The following is a 22,449-nucleotide window of genomic DNA, read 5'->3' as shown; positions in this document are numbered from 1 at the left end:
ACTCCGGAAGATAGCTAAGGATAGGGGAGCCTGGCGTGCTACAGTCCATGGGGTCATAAAGAATCAGACATGATTTAGCGACTGAACAACAACAACTGCATTGGCAGGTGGATTCTTACCACTGAGCCACCAGGGAAACCCTCCCAGTCATTAGCGTATGAAATTACCCAGCCCATAAAATCTAACTGTCCTATATTTCCAGGCAGCTCTCACCTTCTGAGATGGGCCGCATTCTGCCTATGGAACATATGGCTTGCTCTTGAATCCTTTCTTGCCTGAAGCCAGGGACCCTCACTCTTTGGCCTGTCCCAGGAACTCATCCAAGACCTGGGATGTGACCATCCTCTCCCATTTTCCTGCAACCTCTTTACAAAGGATATTGATAAATATACTTCTTACCTATCACTTTGCCTCTTGCTGAATTCCTTCTGTGCTGAGGCGTAAAGAACTTGAGCTTCAGTATGTTTGGAGGCAAGCTGTGTAGTTTCTGTCAGAAGAGTGTAGTTTTGAGTTTCATCCAAGGTGTGTGGTTTTAAAAGGAATACATAAAAGCATCTATATTAAAAAATATGGATGGGTATTTATGCCATGTTTTACATTTGTATATATTAATATAGTTTGTTATATAGGATCAGAGATTAAAAAAAAAGGTGGCTTAAGCACATGTAGAAAGTCCACTCTCTCATAAACATCTGAGCTAGTCAGTTGTCCAGCACTGTAGCATCGTCATCTGGAGACCCCTTTTCCCATTAGTTTGCTCCCCTTGCCTTCTCCTAGATTGGTGCTTCTCAAAATTTAATGTAAATATGAATCACTTGGGGATATATATATATATGTGTGTGTGTGTGTGTGTGTGTGTGTATATATATATATATATATATATTTTTTTTTTTTCTCACTGCGCTGCTTGGCTTGAAGTTTCTTAGTTCCCCAACCAGAGATTGAACCTGGGCCCTTGGCAGTGAGAGCACAGAGTCCTAATTATTGAACCATCAGGGAATTCCCTGGAGATCTTATTTAAGTTGAGGAATCAACCTCAGTAGGTCTGGTTTGGGCTGATTGTGCACTTCCATAAACCCCCAGGCAATGCTGATGTTGCTGGTCACACAGAGCACATGTGAGCAGTTAGGTCCAGGAATATTGCCTTCATTCACATAGCTGAAGCTGGTTTGTCACCATTTCTTTGGATTTCCAGCCTGTGGGAAGGAGTAGAGAGGAAGTAAAGGGGCAGGTAGCTTCCTTATGAGAACATGACCCAGAAGGTATAGACTTTCTTTTCATGTACTTCTCACTGGCCAGAATATGGTCATTTGATCCCTCAGTTGCAAGGGAGACTGGGAAATGTAGGCTCGAGGTAAAATTTGAAGAATTCTATTAACTAAGAGGAAGATGGCGAGAACAAATATAAGGGAATTATAAACAGTGTCTGCCATGAAATTTAAAGAGAATTTAAGTCAAGACAGGATCTGTGAGAATATTTTTCCTTTTATGCTACTTATATGTGAGCAACACTAGTCTGAAGTATAATCTAAAGTGTATACTTCCTGTAGCACTCATGCAAGACTTTTTCATAATCTGTCCCTTTTCAGTGATCACACCCTTTGTGCCAGTTCTTTTGAATGATTTGCCTTTGCCTAAAGAAACACATTCTCATACCCCTGTGTCTTTGTACATGGTATTTCCTTTGTTCTTCTATATCATCCATCTGTATCCTAATTTAGGCTTATTGCCAAATCTGTATTGCTGAACAAGAGAAGCTCAGGCAGGGGTTTTGAGAATTTTTTCCTTTTTTAAGAATCTTTTATTACTTTTATTTACAGAAAGCTCAGTGGTGCATACTCAGCCCAGTTTGGTGGCCAGCTCTTTGGCCTTCGCCTTTTCCAGCTTGGTGATGAGAGCCACTGACTTTGTCCCCAAGACATTGCCTCCCCGCTGATGGTGGATCTCATCATATCTGTCATTGTAATTGGTCCTGATGGCTTCCACCAGCTTAGCCAGGGCACTCTTGTCCTCCAAGTTGACTTGTGTGAAGGCCACAGTGTTGCAGGTCTTCCTGTGGACCAGGCGTCCCAGCCGGGCCTTCCCCTTGATGATGCAGTAGGGAACCCCCATCTTTCAGTACAGGAAGACCATGTCATGAGCAATTACCACCAGCTGAGCATTCTTGTTCTCCACCAAGGTGGTGACAGTGTTGACCCCTGCTCGAAGGACAGGTGGCCTCTTGGTGGGCAGTTTGCTGGCAGTTTTCTTCTCCTCTTGGGGCAGCAACCTCTGCTTTGTCTCTTGCTTCATCTCTGGACTGTACTTGTGGGTCAGCTTAAGTAGATGAGTAGCTGTTTGTGGGTCCAAGGCCTGGTTGAATTGGTTAATTGCAGGAGGCACTTTCAGCTGCTTATAGAGAATAGCCCTTTGCTGCTGCAGCTGGATGTAGTGGGGCCATTTGACGAAGCAGGTGAGGTCCCTTTTGGGTTGGATAACCTGTCCAATGCCAAAATTCTTGGGCCTTTTCTTGAAAAGGGGGTTGACCACCTTCTTGGCCTCTTTCTTCACCACAGCGGGAGCCAGCGCCACCTTCTTCCCCTTGGCCTTCTTTCCCTTCAGCATCTTGAAGGGCTGGCAGAGAGAGAGAGAGAGAATTTTTTTTTTTTTTTAACAGAGACACCCTCTTCAAGAGAGAATGGATAGATAAGCAGAGATGATTATTTGTTTGAAACCTCTCAAACTTTCTGTTCTACTGATGAGAGCTATGAGCTTACCTTCACACTTGAAAGAAGGCATGGCTCCAGGTTCTAGACCCTGTCTATCCTCCAACCTGCTGCAACATGAGGGGAAGGCCCACAGAGTTAAAGTGAGTTTTTGCTATACAGAGATTCTATGACAAACCTAGGAGTGAAATGGCTTGGATTCTATTGGATGATGTTATTGACTCATTGGGAAGCCTTCAGATACTCAATGTAATTAACTCCCTTACAGAATACTAGTTTTTTTTTTTTTAAACTTAGGCTGGAATATGTATCAGGCTAAGATTTTCTTTCATTTGAGAATATTTTACAGTTGCCTACTGGTCATCAAAATTGAGTGTGTGCGTGTATTCTAGAAGAAATATAAAATTCCTTTAGTTTTTTTTTTTTTGTGTGTGGTTTATATTTCTAGTTAGAATAGAATTCTCAAGAAAATTTTCCTAGATGCAACTATACTTCATGATATTTCTTTGAGGAAATAACAAATCAACAAAAACTTCCCATAAAGTTTAAAGAACTCACTGCATTAAAAAATATTTTTATTTGGCTGTACTGGGTCTTAGTTGCAGCCTGTGGGATCTTTAGTTGCTAGTTGAAGTATGTAGGGTCTTAGTTCCCTCACCAGGATAGAACCTGTGTTTCCTGCAGTGGAAGCACAGAGTCCTAACCACTGGATTGCCAGGGAAGTCTCTTATTTCTATTTTTACGTATTTTATCCTTGTTCTATCAGGAGCTCATCATTGTTCTTTTTTTTTTTTTTTTAAATGATAATATACTTGCTGTTCTATATACTTTTTTCCAATGGCCTCATTGATTCATTTACCTAGACCTACTGGTTGAATTAAAAATGTAATACCATACATGAATGAAAATGTAATATCTTAAAATACTCTGGGCTTCCCTGGTGGTTCAGATGGTAAAGAATCTGCCTGCAATGTGGGAGACCCAGGTTCTATCCCTGGGTTGGGAAGATCCCCTGGAGAAGGGAATAGCAACCCATTCCAGTATTCCTGCCTGGAAAAATCCCATGGACAGAAGAGCCCGGTGGGCTACAGTCCATGGGGTTGTAAAGAGTCGGACATTACTGAAGCAACTTAGCATGACATATCAAGAGTATAGCCCCTGGCATCCAGGAGCTACTGATTTAAAGGCAGACAAAAATAATGGCAACAAAAAAGTGATGTTCAAACTGGGCTACAGGAAATGCTTTTGCTACCCGGTCCTTATTCTAGTCCAGTGTTTGTCCTCTTCATTCCATGTCTTCAGATTGCCCCTTTGGCGTCTTTCAGCAGAGTTGTACATCACACTGTGGACTCCCTGGTGGTAGTACTGGACCAGCAGTGTCTCCCTGGTCTTCCATGTGGAGAATGATGGATAGGAAAGGGAGCTGAGGTGTTTTCCTATACGTTCTCTCTGGGGTAGTGCAAAAGAGAGAAAGTGGGTTTGAAACCTAAGGTAAGATTTTGGCCTCTCTTGGCTTCAGTTTTTCATCTGTAAAATGGGGATGATAATACTTGCCTTATAAAATGATGTCATGATTATATGGAAAAAAAACAAAAAAGGAAGGGTACAAACGCTTACAGCAGTGCCAGACATGAAGTAGCTGCAGCTGGTTTCTTGCTCCTCTTTGTAAGCCTCTCTAGCACACTCAGAACAGTGTTTCTCCCTGGAAAAAGGCTATGTTAGTTGTTAAGCTGCTCCAGTGACCCAGTCGATAGACTAAGAATTATGGTCCCCGGAGTCAATCGACCTATTGTTATTAAATTGCCTTGGCCCTGCCAGTTTCTGGAGTTGTCATTTTGCACTGTAATTGATTTACAGTTTTCTTCCTACCCTTCTCTTGCAGATGTAGGCACTAGATGGCACCATCTTACCAAGTATCAATGGCTTTCACAAACGGCATAACTTGTTCTTCCACTTGTCCAGTGCTTAAAAAAAAAAAAAAAAAGACAGTTCTTACAGTCTGCTTCAGCATAGCCACATATTCCAGGCCATCAAAGAAATCTCTTTACAATTCTGTATTTCCTTCATTTATAATAGGGAATGTGTGATGCTTAGAAATCACCCAGAAGTTCACATATTTTATTTGGTTTAAGGGACAGAGAAAATTTGGAGTAGATTAAAAGGGAAACGATAAATTTGATTGGAATGGGAAAATGAAATGTTTGAGGAGGGGTCACATAAACATGGATTACTTTGTTTAAAGAATGGATAATTAGTCTCATGGTAGACTCTAACAGTGAAGTGCTTCTGGGGAAAAAGCTAAGCAACTGTTACTCTCCAAGAATAGAACAAGGAGAAATGGGCTTCATAACCACAGGAGAGAGAAGTTAATCACAAAAAAGGATTTTTGGAACCAAGAATATGTCACATCAGAATGAGGAAATTTTGTCACAACTTTCTTTATTAATGTGAAAAATAAATTATAAATAATCATGGTCTCAACATGATTATTTCGAGGATTATTTGCAGTCCTACTAGAAGACAGAGAAATGTTTTATCCTTTATTGTGATGATTATTTGAAACTGGACATGTATAGGCTAGGGTGATGCTCACTGCAGTCTATTGGCACAGGCTAGGATTGGATATAACTTAACAGGAGATCAGTGATTTCAAAAGTGTCCCATTTTTATATGTATGTTACACACACACACACACACACACACACATGCTAGCATTTTTTTTCTTGGTTTCTAAAATACATAAGAGCTAGATGAGAGGGAAGGCAGTGATCATAGGAAAAAAGAATCAGATATCTTCCTTGACACTCATTAAAATTTTTTTTTATTTTTTATAAACTTTTAATCTTATATTGGGGTATAGCTGATTAACAATGTTGTGATAGTTTCAGGTGGACAGCAAAGGGACTCAGCCATACATATACATGTATCCATTCTCCCCCACAATTCCCCTCACATCCTCGCGTTCATGTAACATTGAGCAGAGTTCTCTGTGCTATACAGTACTGACACTTAATTTTTTGAAACTCTCATTTGTTACTTATCATATGATTGTTCAGACTGTGTGTTTTTTGTTTGTTTGTTAGTCCTTATTTACACTTGTAATAGCTGACTGATCAATATGAGTACATGTTCATGATTGCACACCAAGTCCACATGAGGGCACCAATTTTTATTTTATTAACTTTCTGCAGAGATTTGTCCAACAGTCCATCTAGAGAGTCACCCTGGGTGGATCTCCTTTTTTCCTCTCCTGCCCCACAAAATTGGTAGTGTTCCCTCCACAGTTCCAGTTTCATCCTGGACAAATAGCACTTGACTTTTCAGGTCCTTCAGATTCCTTAGGGCAAATAAAATATAAGATAATAAAACTCTCCATTCCTGATAGTGACTGGCCCTCATTGCTTAGCTTAGTTATATTATGCTAGCAATACTTTATTTTTTCAAAGATTATTTAGCAGGAAGGGCTGAGGTAGAGATATAGAGAAGGTGTTAGTGATGGAAGATTAGCATGAGGTAAAAAAAAAAAAAAAATCCAGTCCAGCAGTTTTTTCCCTTGCTGGTTATAGAGGTAATACATGTTCATTGTAGAAAATTTGGAAAAAACACAGACTAATGTAAAAAAGAAAGCAAAATCATTCTATATTCTACTACTTATAGATGATAAAATTAGTATTTTGAAATGTTTCCTTCCATGTAACTATAGGAATTTGGAAAAACTGAGCCAACTATTTGTAGAAAGCTGGTCTAGAAGATCACTGAAGGGTTGAAAGGTGAATTTAAAAAAAAAATTTATAGGAGTATAGTTGGTTTATAATGTGTTAGTTTCAGGTATACAGCAAAGTGATTTTTTTATGCATATACATATATTCATTCTTTTTAAGGTTCTTTTCTCATATAGGTTATCACAGAATATTGAGTAGAGTTCCCTGTGCTATACAGTCCTTGTTAGTTATCTATCTTATATATAGTAGTGTATGTATATTAATCCAACCTCCTGATTTATGCCTCCCCCACAGTTTCTCCTTTGGTAACCATAAGTTTGTTTTCAATATCTTTAAGTATCTCTGTTTTATGAATAAGCTCATTTGTATTATTTTTTAAAATTAGATTCCACATATGGGTGATTGCATATGATACTTGCCTTTCTCTAGCTTGATAATCTCTAGGTCCATTTATGTCGCTGCAAATGGCATTGGATCAGTCTTTTTCATGCCCGAGTAATACTCCACTGTATATGTATTTATGTGTGTGTTCCACATCTTTCTTTTAAATTTTATTTAATTAAAAATTTTTTGACCGTGCCATGTGGCTTATGGAATCTTTGTTCCCTGACCAGAGGCTGAGCATATAATGTTGCTGCTGCTGCTAAGTCGCTTCAGTCGTGTCCGACTCTGTGTGACCCCATAGATGGCAGCCCACCAGGCTCCTCCATCCCTGGGATTCTCCAGGCAAGAACACTGGAGTGGGTTGCCATTTCCCTCTCCAATGCATGAAAGTGAAAAGTGAAAGTGAATTTGCTCAGTCGTGTCCGACTCCTAGAGACCCCATGGACTGCAGCCTACCAGGCTCCTCCGTCAATGGAATTTTCCAGGCAAGAGTACTGGAGTGGGGTGCAATACTGATATTAACCTGGGATTGGGTTTTGAGACTGATGGCCTGGGAGTGTATAGATTATAGAGTTAGATAAGGCAAGAGTTTGCTACAATGAATATACTTGCCTGTGGTTCAGGATTTAATGTTCTGCAAGGGCTCTTGAAGCCAGTCTCCGTACGGTGCTGGATGGCCCCTGGAAGCTTGGAAAGAATGATGACCACCACATTGCAGGAGATAGAAAGGCCAGAACTACCTCGGCATAGTATCAAGCAAGGGATCAAAATCTCAGAGCAGTGAGCATATGTGCCAGTTATCAGCTTATTATCTCTTAGCTCCAAATCCACTTTTTTTTTTTTTTTTTTGCCTTGTGATTTTGGAGCTGGACTCCAAAATCATTTTTTCTTTGTTGTCTGGTACAATATTAGGCTTTCACAATGGAGGGTGCTGGAGGGATACTGCACAGCATAGGCGAGGAAGGAGCTTCTCTTTCTGGTTTTGGCATGCTTTTTTTCCTTTTTTTTCCCCTGATGGTGTGGTTACTTAACAGTGGGCAGAGGCCCATTGGTACTCACTCCCCTACAAGTTGCTTCAGGAATCCAGCAGGCTGTTTGCTGTGAACCAGCTCCAGGTTACTCAGTAAACTTTACAGGTAAGGATAGGAGGGTGACTGGTAATCAGAATGTTTTTGTCCACAGGGTTCTCCCGCAGAAGCCAAGTGATCATGGTGTAATTATGAATGAAAGGGATGGGCATTCTTCTAGAATATTGCTGCATTCATATAGCAGAAAGTAACATCAATACAAATTCCACATCTGCTGGTCAGCAACCTGATTTGAATTGCCACAATGGAGAGTCATGGCCATTCACCCATTTTTCAGACCTGAGCCAGTTCACAGACTCAGAGTTCCTTGATTGAAGGGCAGCTGGGTCACCTTGGGAAGGACTTTGTGTTGTTGCCACAAGTATATACTGTACATCTTCTCTCAAGACTTCCCTAATGGGACTAGTGCCTGTCTGCTAGAGTAAATGTGCATTGAGTAAAAGACCTCTGGGTTTCACTAGATACTGGCTCTGTACTAATCCTAATTTCCGGGGAAGTAAAATGCTAGCAAAGCCTGGTAGTCAGAGTGGGGGCTTATGGTAGTCAGATGACAAATGGAAACTAACTCACAATGGCTCCAGTTGATTACGGACCCTTCCTGTGGTTGTTTTCCCATCTCCTGAATGTAATATTGAAATATACACTATTGGCAACTGCCAGAATACCTATGCTGGCTATGTTACCCAGCAGGCAAGCAACCTAAACCAGCAGTAGCTAGCCAAAGGGAGAGGGATCTAGAAATAACAATAGAGAATCATAAATGTGTGGTATCAATTATAGCTTCAGGACCAACTGTAGTGGTAGAGACTATGATTTGTCATACTAACTTCCTTCTGTAAAAAGAATCATACAGCTAATAAGAATAATCATAAATTATAGAGCTCATATATTCTTACACTCACCATTCTAGGTGCTTCACATTTATAAACTCAGTCTTCAAAAAGGTCTATGAAGTTGGTAGTTATAGTTTTACAGATAAAGAAACTGTTGTTTCTTAAGTTGTAACTTAATGATAGAGAGTTGAGAGGGATGTGGATGATAGAATACTTTTAGCATGAAATAATCCCAAAAGAACTCATAATAGACTTTTGATCCTTTGCTTTAAGGTGGATTGGATGAATAGCAGATTTGGTGGTGGGTGGGTGGATGCAAAGAGAACAAGTGTTCCAGGTAGAGGGAATGGAATAAACAGATGTACAGAGGGAGCAAATAGAGATGTATTCTGGCTGACTAATAGATACAGGACTTTGTTTAGAGAGCAAGACTGGTGATGTGAAGGAATGGGAGATAAAATTTTAAAAGTAGAACTGGGGCATCCTGGGTAGAATTCTGAAGTCAAGTTAAAATTTTTGAATTTTATTTTTGGCAGTTACAGGGAATGACAGGATTTTTAAGGACATATGTGACATGATCACAGTACTCTCTAGAAGAGTGGTTTCCAAATATCAGGTGGTAAAACTAATCCTGTTCTGGCTGCCTAAGAATTATTTGGGTCCTTGAAGGACATTTGCTCTTGTTAAAAACATTTGTAAGATGTTGATTTACCCCTGAATGTCTTTGATATTTGCAGGACCATTTGGTTCTGTCTAAAACATTTATAAGACATTTGGTCTATGCCGAAGGTCCTTGATATCTGGTCCTGTCCAAACTGTAATGGACCAACTATATTAATGGATGCTTTGGATAGAACCAAGCCACTGTGTGGATCACAACAAACTGTGGAAAGTTCTTAAAGAGATGGGAATACCAGACCACCTGACCTGCCTCTTGAGAAACCTATATGCAGGTCAGGAAGCAACAGTTAGAACTAGACTTGGAACAACAGACTAGTTCCAAATAGGAAAAGGAGTATGTCAAGGCTGTATATTGTCACCCTGCTTATTTAACTTATATGCAGAGTACATCATGAGAAATGCTGGGCTGGAGGAAGCACAAGCTGGAATCAAGATTGCCGGGAGAAATATCAATAACCTCAGATATGCAGATGACACCACCCTTATGGCAGAAAGTGAGGAGGCACTAAAAAGCATCTTGATGAAAGTGAAAGTGGTGAGTGAAAAAGTTGGCTTAAAGCTCAACATTCAGAAAATGAAGATCATGGCATCCGGTCCCATCACTCCATGGGAAATAGATGGGGAAACAGTGGAAACAGTGGCAGACTTATTTTTTGGACTCCAAAATCACTGCAGATTGTGACTGCAGCCATGAAATTAAAAGATGTTTACTCCTTGGAAGAAAAGTTATGACCAACCTAGATAGCTTGTTGAAAAGCAGAGACATGACTTTGCTAACAGAGGTCCATCTAGTCAAGGCTATGGTTTTTCTAGTAGTCATGTATGGATATGAGAGTTGGACTATAAAGAAAGCTGTGTGCCAAAGAATTGATGCTTTTGAATTGTGGTGTTGGAGAAGGCTCTTGAGAGTCCTTTGGACTACAAGGAGATCCAACTAGTCCATCCTAAAGGAAATCAGTCCTGAATATTCATTGGAAGGACTGATGCTAAAGTTGAAACTCCAATACTTTGGCCATCTAACGTGAAGAACTGACTCATTTGAAAAGACCCTGATGCCGGGAAAGATTGAAGGCAGGAGGAGAAGGGAAAGATTGGATGGCATCACTGAGTCAATGGACTTGAGTTTGAGTAAACTCCTGGAGTTAGTGATGAACAGGGCAGCCTGGTGTGCTGCAGTCCATGGGGTCCTAAAGAGTTGGACATGACTGAGCAACTGAACTGAACTGAAGCTTCAAAGTTCTTCTGGCACAGACAACTTGTCTTATGAACCAAGTATCTCATGGGCTTTTTGGATTGGATAAAATGTCTGCTAACCATTTGGAGACATTTAAATAATACAGACCTCTGGGACATGCCTGAGGAATGACCAAGCATATGTCTCTATTGACTGTCCTTTTTCCTTCTCCCTGTGGCCAGGTTCTACTTCCACTTTTAAGTGAAGGCCCCCATTTTTCTTGCTCCTTCACATTTACTTGTGACATCAGTTAACTGTGACTTCTGGTTATGTACATATTTCGTCTGAGGTTATTCAACTCAGACCTCAAATGTTTGGCAACCTTAGCTTTTTTCTTTTTCTGAGATGTTGCTAATAAGAGTCATGAAGATTAAAAAAACTGAGTTTTTCTGATACTTTTTAAAAAAGAGAACCTTAGGTTTCTCTTTTTCCTTTTCTTTCCTAAGCTAAATAGTATCTGTCCTTTTAATGGTTTAGCTTATGTCATGGTGTCAGACCTTTATTCTATCAGGTTCTAGTTTTCCTGTGATCCCCTGGGGTGGTGGCACTCAGAATGGCATACAGTGCTTTAGATATTCTTTTTTTAGAAATTAAAAAAATTTAACAAAACTTTTTATTTTGTAATGGGGTATAACCAATCAACAATACTGTGGTAGTTCAGGTGAACAGCAAAAAGGACTCAGGCATACATATACATGTATCCCTTCTCTCTCAAGCTCTCCTTCCTTCCAGGCTTCTGCTCCAGATATTCTGATCCACACAGACTAGAGTGGGACCATTATCCTTCCTCCCCCAGACTAAACTGGACTCTAGGTTTCACAACTCAGATGGATTCATAGCACAATAGCTCCATCATTCTGCTGCTTCTTTTAAAGCCATCGCTGCTAAAGTCACTAAGACTTTCCCATTCTAGCTCTTTCTTATCTCTCACAATTGTATGTGCAGTTGGTTCTTAGAGAGTTACTAGGGAACTGGGCTCACTGCTTTAGCCAATTTATTATCCCATCTAGTTTTTTGGTGATGGGCAATTTAGTGTAATATTGCCACAGTTGTGATTCTATCTTTTGCTTAAAAAAAAAATGAGCACAGAGAGATGATATGGGCTGGGGTGTGGGAGGGGGGTTCAGGATTGGGAACTCATGTACACCTGTGGCTGGTTCATGTCAATGTATGGCAAAACCAATACAGTATTGTAAAGCAAAATAAAGTAAAAATTAAAAGTAAAAAAAAAAAGAGCACAAAATGCTTTCTTAGAAAACGCACTAGATTTGGTTATATTCCTTTACTTTCCCCCATAAAACTAAAAAGCAAACTGTTTTGTTTATATGTTTTATCATAAGTCACAAAGAATAAGAACTTTCAAAATGGACTTTGGTTTTGTTCTTTAGCTGACAGAGATGTGTCCTGGTCACTAGCTTTTTAAAATTTTGGATAGGTAGACACAGAAAAGAAACTTGGTACTGAGGTTGGTAAAAATGTGATAATGTATTCTTCAAAAGAAATTAAGATATAATGCATATCTAACCCAATATATTCACAAGGTTGTGAAAACTATCGCCACTAATTCCGGAACATTTCCATTACCTCCAAAGAAATTTTGTACCAGTTAATAATCACTATAAAAGCCTCTTTGTCCCCAGCCCCACTGGATTCTGACTTCCTGTATTATCTATACAGATCCCTGGGACACACCTGTGTGGAACTTTGAGCCTTGCACTCTGAGAGCTGATGGCACAGGTTTTCATTGGCAGCCTAAATTGTGCAGAGGAGAATCTTGCATTTATATTGTCCCAACTCTTCATCTATTCAACTATACTGGGTTCTTAGGAAGAGAGGAACTCATTTTTGACAGAAAATGAGAATTTTGTTCAACATCATCTCTTCCACCTGGGCTTCAGCTTTTTCAATATTTATGCTTCTCTTTACAGCCAGATGACTGTTCTCTTTAAAGAAAAGAATTAAAATAGAAGTTGAGCAGTTCTACTTTCTCTATAATCTGCTAATATCGCACCATAATCTCTACCTAACAGATTTACATCTTCCATATTCCTGCCTGAAACAAAATCACAAAAAAATCTTATTATTCTTTGCTGTCTTTTGCATCACTTGTGCATTCTAGGGGCTTCCCTAGTGGCTCAGCTTGTAAAGAATCCACCTGCAATGTGGGAGACCTGGGTTTGATCCCTGGGTTGGGAAGATCCCCTAGAGAAGGGAACAGCTACCCACTCCAGTATTCTGGCCTGGAGAATTCCATGGACTGTATAGTCCTTGGGGTCACAAAGAATCAGACACGACTGAGTGACTTTGACTTTCACTTCCTGTGCATGCTGGGCTTCAGCCTTCCTGACACAATTCCTATTTGATCTGTGCCAAATTTTGCGTGTAATTTTGACCATGGGTCCCTTGACCCCGTCCATGGTATGTATATTCTAAATTTGAATCTGAACTTTCTAGGACACTATATATGTGGTCACATTGATCCTTGCTCTCCTTTTTTCCTTCCAGGAATAATTTCTGGAAGTTAGGTCTGATTTTTATTGTTGAAAGTCCCATCCTTCCTGCAAAATCTCCCCTTGTAGGACCACAGACTGTGGACCCCTGCTATGCTTTCTTCCTGCCGTAGGGCAAGAGGGCTTGCCTCTAACTATACCAGCTCTCCCTTCCATAATGGTCATCACTCCAGGATGACAAAATCCATTGCTCCCCAAGGTTCCTGTTACTTCATCCTCAGCAAAATTCTCCCACGTTGGTCCAGAAGAGTAGTAGTAGTCTCATTATATCCTCCACCTCTGAGAGATCATACTGTCAGGTTGGATTTGTCAGATGTACCTTCATAAATGGACTTGGACATTACCTTTCTAAGACATTTGTAGTATGTGATCATTTGTTCTTTTATGAACATTCAGGAAGTATAACTTGTATAAATCGACCTGAGAGCAGGGATGAAAGGAAGGGAAGAAGCTTGTATCCCGAGCTGATGGACAGCAGGACCACATAGGCATATACCTTGTTTCTCCAGAAGATGATGCTATTTTAATCACTACTTTTTGGGAGTTGTTAGGTAATTTATTTACTTTTCCATACAGATAGATGATTAGGTTAGAATTCTAGTGTTACCATAACTATATGACGTTGGGCAAATTACCTATCCTTTCTTAGCTTTCTTGGTAGAATGAGAATGAGAATGCCTAGCTCATAGTATTTGTCATAGATTAAAGATGTCTTCGATTTTTTTGAACACTCCTCCCACTGAGAGGTAAAATTTATGTCTCTGCTCCTTAAATCTGGGCTCTATGGTTGCTTGACCAATAAGATATAGTAGAAGTGACAATATGCCAGTTTCTAGTATAAGAGACTGGCAACTTCTACTTCCCCTTTATAGGAAAAATTTCTCTAAGTGTCCTGAGCCACCGTGTAAGAAGTCCGTATACCATGAGACCATCATGCTGGGGCCTCAGTGTAAGAGGCTAGCTGAACTCAACCTTCTAGTCATCTCCACCAAGGCTATAAACATGCAAATGAAGCCATCTAGGACCTTCCAACAAGCCCATCAGCTGAATACCACCGAGTGACTCATTGATGGCAGTTGATTTCATGTGGAACAAAGGAATTGTCCAACTGAGTCTTGATTGAATTCTTAACTCACAGATTCATGAAATATAATGGTGAATATTATTATATTCATCATTAACTTAAGACAATAACTTATTGTCTTCTGTTATTCAGTGTATGGTGTGATAGAAAATTAGAATTTGGTACCTGGAAGTGGGGTGCTTCTCTACTAAAACCCTAAAATGTGTAGTTTTGGGACTAGGCAGTAAGCAGAAGCTAGAAGGCCTTGAGGAGCCTATTGATAAAATCTGGAAGACCACTGAAGATAAAAGCTGGTGAATCCTGGAAGGAGGGAGAAAGTTGGTTTTGGAGTGGAAAGAATGTGATCCTTGTTGAATAATGGAGGAAATTTAGACAATATTGTTGTCTGCAGTAATGTGGAAAAATAGAACAACCTGACAAACTGGTGGGTTTGGCTCAGATTTATTGGCAGCATACTGAAGGGGCCAGTTGGTTTCTTTGGGCCACTGATAATAAGGTATGGATGTGCTGTGCTTAATCTCTCAGTCATGTTTGACTTTCTGCGACCCCATGGACTGTAGCCTGCCAGGCTCCTCTGTCCATGGGGATTCTCCAGGCAAGAATACTGGAGTGAGTTGCCATGCCCTCCTCCAGAGGATCTTCCCAACCCAGGGATCAAACCCAGGTCTCTCGCATTTCAGGTGGATTCTTTACCAACTGAGCCACCAAAGTTTTGGATGGAGAGACTTAAGTGTGAGAAAAAGAAAAGAACTTTTGCAGTATTTAAACAATTTTTAAAGGAACTATAAGGACTTGGGATTTAATGGGTTTGAAAATAAAACTTTCTCATTTCCTTCCTCTCCATCGGCAAAGACCTTTGAAGTAAGATCATATAAATAATATGGCTGTAAGACCCTTTGTTAATCTTCTAGAAAGACTTAAAAATATGTCTAAAACTAGAAAAAAGGCTTCTAATTATTCAGCCCAAGGCAGAATAATTATGAATCACTCTGATTCAGCCCAAGGCAGAGAATTAAAGAGATTAAATATATTTAAAGAGATTAAAGAGATTTGTTGATGTGGCTTTTATTTAATGAAGTACATTCCAGTGAAATTCATAGAAATCCCACAAAGTTTTTAAGAGAATTGAATTGATAGACACTCCATCAACTTTGACTGAAAGGGACAAAGATAATTCAAAATAAAAAGAGCTCTTAAATTTCAGTGGGCAAGAAGCTATTAAAAAGGCTACTAAACTACAACCACAGGCTAGTTCTTATGAAAAAGGCAACTTGGTTCAGAGCATGGTATCAAGCAATGTGGAACACAAGTCCTAGAGAACATGACTGGACCCTAATCCGGGCACTGATGATGTTTGCACGCTAAGTTGCTTCAGTTGTGTCTGACTCTTTGTGACCCTATGGAGCATAGCCTGCCAGACTCCTCTGTCCATGGGATTCTCCAGGAAAGAATACTGGGATGGGTTGTTATGCTCTCCTCCAGGGGATCTTCCCAGCCCAGGAATAGAACCTGTCTCTCTTATCTCCCCTGTGTTGGCAGGTGGATTCTTTACTATTAGTGACACTTGGAAAGTCCATATTTAACATAATCATATATTATTTAGAATTATGGCCTTTATTGGGCATCTAGTCAAGGCTATGATTTTTCCAGTGGTCATGTATGGATGTGAGAGTTGGACTGTGAAGAAAGCTGAGCACCAAAGAATTGATGCTTTTGAACTGTGGTGTTGGAGAAGAGTCTTGAGAGTCCCTTGGACTGCAAGGAGATCCAACCAATCCATTCTGAAGGAGATCAGCCCGGGGATTTCTTTGGAAGGAATGATGCTAAAGCTGAAACTCCAGTACTTTGGCCACCTTCATGCGAAGAGTTGACTCATTGGAAAAGACTGTGATGCTGGGAGGGATTGGGGGCAGGAGGAGAAGGGGACGACAGAGGATGAGATGGCTGGATGGCATCACTGACTCGATGGATGTGAGTCTGAGTGAACTCTGGGAGTTGGTGATGGACAGGGAGGCCTGGCGTGCTGTGATTGATGGGGTCGCAAAGAGTCGGACACGACTGAGTGACTGAACTGAGGTGGCGCCAGTGGTAAAGAACCCGTCTGCCAGTGCAGGCAATATAGGAGTTGTGAGTTTGATCCCTGGGTCAGGAAGATTCTCTGGTAACTCATTCCAGTATTTTTGCCTGGAGAATCCCATGGACAGAGGAACCTGGTGGGCTACAGTCCATGGGGTTGCAAAGAGTCAGACACAACTAAAGTGACTTATCACGAATGCACATGGCTTTTATGGATTTATGTTTGAGATAGCATGATAGATGCAAGATGCTTATAGTCTTTAAAGCATATCCCAAAGGCTTCCCTGGTGGTTCAGTGGATAAGGAATCTGCCTGCAATGCTGGAGACACAAGAGACATGGGTTTGATCTCTGGGTCAGGAAGATCCCTTAAGAGAAAGGAATGGCAACCCACTCCAGTATTCTTGCCTGAAAAATCCCATGGACAGAGGAGCCTGGTGGGCTACAGTCCAAAGGGTTGCAAAGAGTCAGGCATGACTGAGTGACTAAGCACGTGCATTGCTTTTTGAATAGACTCTCAATTCCATCCATACCTGTGTAATTGGGGGCCTTCATCTCAATTGCAGGTCCCACAGTTTTCATTGGTGTGACTCTTAGAAGTGAGTATACTTGCTGTTGGCTCGAAATCTCATCTAAAATGTCTTTTTAGTGTGCAGCAAATATGACTGATGGAGAATCTAAATGCTATAATTCTCAAGATCTAGGTTATGTATGGAATCTGATGTTTTATATGTCAGTAATCTTTCATCAAACTTTATTTTAAAAAATTTTATTTTTGAATTTGTTGGAGTATAGCTGATTTACAATGTTGTATTAGTTTCAAGTGTACAGTACATTGATTCAGTTATACATACACATATATTAATTCTTTCTGAGATTCTTTTCTCGTATAGGTTTTCACAGAATACTGAGTAGAGCTCCCCGTGCTATACAGTAGGTCCTTGTTGGTTATTTATCTTATATATAGTAGTGTGTGTATGTTAATCCCAAACTCCTGATTTATCCCTCCCCCACTATATTTCCCCTTTGGTAACCATAAGTTCATTTTTGAAGTCTGTAAGTCTGTTTCTGTTTTATAAATAAGTTCATTTGTATCATTAAAATATATTGATTCCTGTTTCATGGAACTTTAGAGCAAGTCAGGGCAGGAATAAGTGTAGGGAAGACTGAAAAGCTTGAAGAAAAATAACAGTTAATTGAATCACACAGTTAGAAAATTGTAGGAAAATGCTTGTTGAGCTTTTCTGATCTTTAGAAAGAAAAATAAATAATGAAAACTGACAATTAAGACATGAAGAGCTTATTTTCAATTTCAATTTGTCTTTCTGAATGATACCTCTTTGGTCTTTTATGAAGGATAAATTACATTTGAAATGAAATCTTTTAAATGAGTCATCTTTTGGGTAGTTATTTTACACACCTTTAAAATGCATTTTGCTTCTTTGTAGGGGGTGGGCTAGAAAGATGAATTCTGAAGTTGAGAGGAAAATAATTTCAGGAGGTAATGGATGAACTTGGTCTGGAAGATTAATCAGGGTAGTTGCAAGAGAGTGCCAAATGCGTAACGGGAGTAGAACTAAATATCTGATTGTAATTAAAACTTTAGGTTTCTAATGGCTGCATGAAAGATATTTTAATAAACGTGAAATGCACTTTCTAAATGGCAGGCTAACTTTTAATGACTTGGGTGTTTTGTTTGATTAGTAACCTGGACTGTTAAATTAAAGCCAACTGCAAGTGCATGATAAAATATTGATGGTTTCAGGCAAATGAATTGGGGGAGTTATGCTTGACAGATTTTTTGTATCATTAAGGATTTTAACTGGTGGAAAATATATATTGCTGGTGCTTAAAGATAGTTAAAGAGGATCTTCCTGTTTATATGACCTTGTTTTAATTTTACAGTAATAATAAGGAGGAAATCTGAATTATTCACAGATGGTTGGTCAAGAGAGGTCACTTAATTAAAATAGTGTTATTTTAATTATACCTGTTTCACATTCCTGGAATAGGAAATTAAATATTTTGAAGCATTTGATTATTTCTGTTTCACAGAGTACCTGGACTTCTGCTGAATCTTGTGAAGGCCTGAGATTGTTCTGTGTAAGGCTTTTACTTGTTGTTAGTAGAAAGTTTTGCTTTTAGAATCAGGACTTTAAAAAGAATGTCTATATGTATCAGAGTCACTTTGCTGTACAGCAGAGATTGACACAACAATATAAATAAACTATGCTTCAATAAAAAAACTTAAATCAGAATTAGAAAAACCTTTTTTCAGTGATAGGTTTAGAAATAATTAAAAAAGATTTACACACACACATATACTTATATACATATAGTCACACCTATATTCTTTTATTTTATTTTATTTTATTTTTTTAATTTTAAAATCTTTAATTCTTACATGTGTTCCCAAACATGACCCCCCCTCCCACCTCCCTCCCCACAACAACTCTCTGGGTCATCCCCTTGCACCAGCCCCAAGCATGCTGCACCCTATGTCAGACATGGACTGGCGATTCAATTCTTACATGATAGTTCACATGTTAGAATTCCCATTCTCCCAAATCATCTCACCCTCTCCCTCTCCCTCTGAGTCCAAAAGTCCGTTATACACATCTGTGTCTTTTTTCCTGTCTTGCATACAGGGTCATCATTGCCATCTTCCTAAATTTCATATATATGTGTTAGTATACTGTATTGGTGTTTTTCTTTCTGGCTTACTTCACTCTGTATAATTGGCTCCAGTTTCTTTTAAATGCAGGACAATTCTTAGGAGGATATATCAGAAGATATTAATATAAAGCATGGTTACTTCTAGGGAGTCAGACTGGGGAGTCAAAAGGTTGGGAGATCTTATTTCTTATTCTTTTTGGAAAATAGAGTCTGTTTTGCAATGAAATTGCCTTAGTTTTATAAAAACAATTTCTCTTTGAAATACAGATTTAGATTTTAACAATTCAACTGTTCCTTTTCATGCCGCTTTCCCCATAACAGAGAATTTTCTTGATTCTGTCAGATGATGTGGTTGATTTTAAGGAGCTTTCTCCCCTCCTTCTATTCCTCTAACCTTTCATCCATCCTCAAATAGTTAGCATTCAGTGTCTCTGACTGCTTTTTATAGCCTAAGTCAAGTAACTCTTTGAAAAAGACCTGCATTCTCAGTGTGGCTCTCTAGGATTTGTCTCTGATAGGACTTGAGCTGTGGGAAGACGGAAAAAAGGCGAAACTTTGAGAAGATGGAGGAATTTTGCAAAGGATGTTAGGACAGCGATTCGGGGTGCCCTAGGTTCTGGATGCCTAGATATTCCCTTTTGTAGAAGGAAAACACGTGTGTCTCCTCAATTATTAAGAGATGTGTAAAGTGCCAGAAGGACATCTGGAGGAGAAACAGTGGAATGGCCTTTTCTTTTTTTAGGGTTGCCATGTAACACCACTTAAAATCTACAATTTATGATTACCATTATTTCATAACAGAAAAGACATTTTACCACACATACAAAATAGAAAAACAACCTCCTCCCTACTAATTCTCCTAAAACAAAGGGAGAAGGACTTTTTCATAAAGAAAGGTGCCAGCCCTTCCCAGAGTGCTGACCTCTGGGTGCTTCCATAGGCTGTTTGAGGTTGAAAGGACAGGGAGATTGCTGGACACACACACACAAACACACACACACACACACACACACACACACACACACACTTCTGTCCTATGCTTGCTCCTCAAATGACTGAACCTCAAGGGATTGCTGCTGCTAAGTCGCTTCAGTCGTGTTCGACTCTGTGTGACCCCATAGAAGGCAGCCCACCAGGCTCCCCCGTCCCTGGGATTCTCCAGGCAAGAACACTGGAGTGGGTTGCCATTGCCTTCTCCCAAGGGATTGAAGAATATGAAATTAACTCAAGTTTTCCATTTACTTTTTGCTCTGAGTTTCTAGTTTTTACACCTTTCTGGGCCTCTCAACTGTGAAAAGAAGATACATATTCTGTTGTTCAGAATAATAAACAAATGTTCAACTGCTATATTAAAGTGTGGTAATTTTTTTTTTACCACTCGGAGCAAATTGTAGTTGGATTTATTTTTGAGTTAGCTAATTTTCATATTAGTAAATGGTAAATAGTAACAATAAATGGTAGTAGTAACAATAATAATAAACTACAATTCATTGAGTTCTCATTGTGCTGAGTGTATGTACATACATTATCTCATCTAATTTCTTTTGCAACACTATGAATTGGGCTAAATTTTACAGGTGAAGAAACTGAGGCTTCAGAGAAGTTAAGCAGCTTAATTTTTTTTTTACATGTCTATCTACCTATCTATTCTTTTTCAGATTCTTTTCCTTTATAGGTTATTACAAAATATCAGGTAGAATTCCCTGTGCTATTTAGTAGGTCCCCAACAGACTGGTTCCAAATAGGAAAAGGAGTACGTCAAGGCTGTATATTGTCACCCTGCTTATTTAACTTATATGCAGAGTACATCATGAGAAATGCTGGACTGGAAGAAACACAAGCTGGAATCAAGATTGCCGGGAGAAATATCAATAACCTCAGATATGCAGATGACACCACCCTTATGGCAGAAAGTGAAGAGGAACTAAAAAGCCTCTTGATGAAAGTAAAAGAGGAGAGTGAAAAAGTTGGCTTAAAGCTCAATATTCAGAAAACGAAGATCATGGCATCTGGTCCCATTACTCCATGGGAAATGGATGGGGAAACAGCGGAAACAGTGTCAGACTTTATTTTTTTGGTCTCCAAAATCACTGCAGATGGTGATAGCAGCCATGAAATTAAAAGACGCTTACTCCTTGGAAGAAATGTTATGAGCAACCTAGATAGCATATTCAAAAGCAGAGACATTACTTTGCCGACTAAGGTCCGTCTAGTCAAGGCTATGGTTTTTCCAGTGGTCATGTATGGATGTAAGAGTTGGACTGTGAAGAAAGCTGAGCGCTGAAGAATTGATGCTTTTGAACTGTGGTGCCGGAGAAGACTCTTGAGAGTCCCATGGACTGCAAGGAGATCCAACTAGTCCATTTTAAAGGAGATCAACCCGGGGATTTCTTTGGAAGGAATGATGCTGAAGCTGAAACTCCAGTACTTTGGCCACCTCATGCGAAGAGTTGACTCATTGGAGAAGACTTTGATGCTGGGAGGGATTGGGGGCAGGAGAAGAAGGGGATGACAGAGGATGAGATGGCTGGATGGCATCACTGACTCGATGGACAGAAGTCTGAGTGAACTCGAGGAGTTGGTGATGGACAGGGAGGCCTGGCGTGCTGCGATGGATGGGGTCGCAAAGAGTCGGACACGACTGAGCAACTATACTGAACTTTTTATTTTATACATATACGTGTATGTGCTAAATCTCAAACTCCTAATTTATCCCTTCCTCCACTCCCTTTCCCTTTTGACAGCCATAAATTTGCTTTCTAGGTCTGTTGCCCATTACTTTAAATCAGACTCTTTGTCCTGACTTTGGTCAAGGCGTTTCCCTCTCTGTTGCACCCAACCTTACTAACCTTGTTTCTCTCTACTTCCATCACACACCTTCTGTGGTCAGACGTTTCTACTCTGTCTCTCTGTCTTTTTTCATTCGAGTTCTCTCTCTTGCTCCTCTCCTTGTTTTCTTTGTTAATTTGTTAATTTCTGAGTGTCCATCATGTGCTAGCCTCTGGAGCTAGAACTGTGAAATAGCTAAGACACCCTCTTGCCCCCAGGAAGCTTACAATCTTGATTAAAATTTCCCATGTGTGTTATGCTCATTTTTTCCTCTTACTTTTGTTTTAGTTTGTTTCATCCACCTGAAAGCTGTTCCTTTCCCTTCCAGCCACCTAAACTGTGTTCATGTTTGAAGGCCTCACTCACATTTTCTTTTTCAGGCATGTTCTCCAAAGGCTTCAATGCACTTCTAGTCCCGAACACCTTTAGTGCACAGTCATTACGTCATAACTGAGCTTTCATTTTTCTTTCTCATGCTATGCTGTTACTATGATAGTTTTGAGAGCCAGAAATATGTCTTATATGTATACTGATATCCATATATATAGATACTAATATGTAAATATTTTGACCTCTGTTTCTCCCTCTGTGTATATAAAAACCCTTGGAACCCTCATCTTTAAAAATT

The 22,449-nt window shown here is 39.7% G+C and overlaps 1 long non-coding RNA gene and 1 pseudogene across 1 annotated transcript in view; one reads left to right on the top strand and one right to left on the bottom strand.

The window, feature by feature from the left end:
• LOC138423128 (uncharacterized) overlaps positions 1–22,449 on the top strand; it is a 273,086-nt gene that overhangs the window by 29,189 nt on the left and 221,448 nt on the right. The window lies entirely within an intron of this gene.
• LOC138423126 (large ribosomal subunit protein eL8 pseudogene) lies at positions 1,840–4,683 on the bottom strand (annotated as a pseudogene).

This window comes from Ovis canadensis, chromosome 18 (genome assembly GCF_042477335.2).
Source record: "Ovis canadensis isolate MfBH-ARS-UI-01 breed Bighorn chromosome 18, ARS-UI_OviCan_v2, whole genome shotgun sequence".
Taxonomy (NCBI): domain Eukaryota; kingdom Metazoa; phylum Chordata; class Mammalia; order Artiodactyla; family Bovidae; genus Ovis; species Ovis canadensis.
This window is presented reverse-complemented; position numbering and strand designations above follow the sequence as displayed.